We start from the raw sequence: 2,640 nt of genomic DNA on the forward strand, positions 1-2,640 counted from the left end.
GTTGGATATTTTTTTTATTGAAGAATAACATTTTATAAGAAATTCTCAAATAAAGAATTTATAAAGAATGTTTTTAGAACACTCTTTTATTAGACAAGTTTTAGAAGCTGAACTATTATTTATTTCCTTTATAATTACTTTAGATTTTATTTTAGAATTCAGTATCATATATAGAATTCAAAATTCCTTAAAATATATTTCAAATTTTTTTTACTAGATTATACTACAAGTACTAAATAAAAGGTTAATTAAACTATGTAAATAGCAAAATCTATATTCTTATAGAATACACAAGTATACAAAATTTCAAAATTCTAACAGATTAGGAATTTAGAGAAAATTTGATTAGAAAATCCCATCTTGACAAAAGGAAAAAAGCTAATTAAATATAAATACTTAAAAAAGATATTTGCTAAAGAATGAGGACAAATATGGAAACTGTCAAATTTACTTAATGAGCAATGAATAAAATTATGAAATGAATTAAAAGTATCAAAAGTTTGGAGGGGATAAATAAAGTTAGAATATCAAACTTCATTTCGTAATTCTCCACAGTAGTAGTTCATGCAGTCTGTTATTCTATGAGTGTAAAATAATATATTATTCATATAACCATAAAGTAAGCGAAATTTCATCTATATAGGTTTAAAAAATATTCAATGCATAAAACCTTTTTCTACAGGATATGTATAATTCATCTCGTTAGGTTATGCTATCTGATCATATCTAAGCTATATAAAGGTAGCAAATGTGGATCAGAGTATTTTAAATCGTTGTCAGATAACTAGGAAAACTCCTGAATCCTCTTATCTCCATTTTCAAGTATTTACAGTGGCAATTTTAGGCAGTTCACAACATGAGGACTCTCATTTAGGAAACTAGACTATTTAATTTCATATTTAAACGCCTTTTTAACTTAAACTTTTAAAAATTTATTTTATGTTATTCTTCTATTTTAGTAACATTATGAATATTATATATATATTATTTATCCATCATGACTTATAATTTTAACAATTTACCCACGTTTGCACATAATATTAAATAAGTAAATATTCGATGATTATAAATATTATAAAAATTAAATAAGCTAATAAATACAGATAAGAATCCGATTAATTATGCTTTACAAGTATTAATGTTATATTAATATTTTATAATTCATAGAATTTCTATTTTTTACAAATTCATTTATTCGTCAAATAACATTTTCATTTTTAATCGACTTGCCAGCTGTCTATTCTGTACAATTGAAATCCGCCATTGAGTATTAATAGCATTCATATTTAATCTGAATCGTTTTACATTGAAGAGCCAAAACTAAACAAAGTGAAGCGCCGCATTTAGCCGTATCGATCTCTTTATTTGCACCTGTTGGATTAAATCAAGAAAATCTTGTCTTCATTCGCTAAAATGAATGAAGATGGCGACACGAGTCTTCATAGATCTTATTTTTAAAAGTCAATCATGGAATCATCTTTTCGGTGTCTGGTTTGCAGGCGAGGTAAAGGATAAGAATAATTTATAGGAATTACATTACTTGTAACTTTATATGTCTGTGTGTGGTGGTGGGGAGGGGGGGGGGTTGCGAATGCGTGCGTGTGTTTGTTTTATCTCAAATATTTTCAAATTTGTATTTAAAGACATTAAAACTTTAGAGATTTTGAACAGATAGTAATTTCATTGTCATACGGCTCTACAAAACTATTTTCCTCCAATTTTTTTTTGAACTCTTTAACAGTACGGATGTCAAATAGAATCATTAATGCTGATTGCATTATTTTGAAAAATCAGTGTTAAGTATATAATTTTATTTTAATTTTTCACTACAAAAATTCAACAAAAGTAGCAAAATATCCAAGCTCTTATCTTATTTTTTTTTCAGAATGACAGATATATTCCACAATTTTTAATTATTATACGGTATGATTTTTTTTTTCTTCAGATCATGTTAATTAATGCATTTGCAAGCTGAACGTGATAGCCATATTGTACAAAGCATTAGAATTAGCACCATTATTTTATTCAGTATTCAACAGAAGGGGGCAACTTTAGTGGACTGATTAAGTGGCTAGTTTACTTCGTAACAAGGGGGTATAATCAACAACGTCATAGGTTAACACTGGCTCAAATAATGTGTTATAGAGCGAAAGGAAAGAATTTACTCAAACAAATTTCCTTAAATAAATGAACAACATAGCAAGTAGTTTTATGTTACAAAAATACAACTTCTTCAGTGCAAGGCTCGGTCAAAACAAGCAATCCGTTCTCGGAGCCCCTTACAAGATTGAAGAATTGACAACCGGCTTTCATGCAATGTGCTATCTTTGTGACAGCTTGTTAAACGACTTACTTTGTATATGACCACTCTTTTATTTATTTATTTATTTTGTATTTTATTGTCGCGAAAGAGATGTACCAGTTTCGTAACAAGCGAACTCTATTGGCTCCTATATTAAAAAAATTTTTTTTTCGGATTTCTAAAATCGTCAAAAGGAAACGGAGAAGCAAAAGATCAAATAATTTAATGGCCTAAGACACATCTATGAAAGAAGATCTCACACATTCCTGCCTTTTCTTAAATTTTTAGGAGTACTTATTTGATTATTTGAAAGGGGAATACTGAGGACTGACTCAACA

Source organism: Argiope bruennichi, chromosome X2 (assembly GCF_947563725.1).
Source record: "Argiope bruennichi chromosome X2, qqArgBrue1.1, whole genome shotgun sequence".
NCBI lineage: Eukaryota > Metazoa > Arthropoda > Arachnida > Araneae > Araneidae > Argiope > Argiope bruennichi.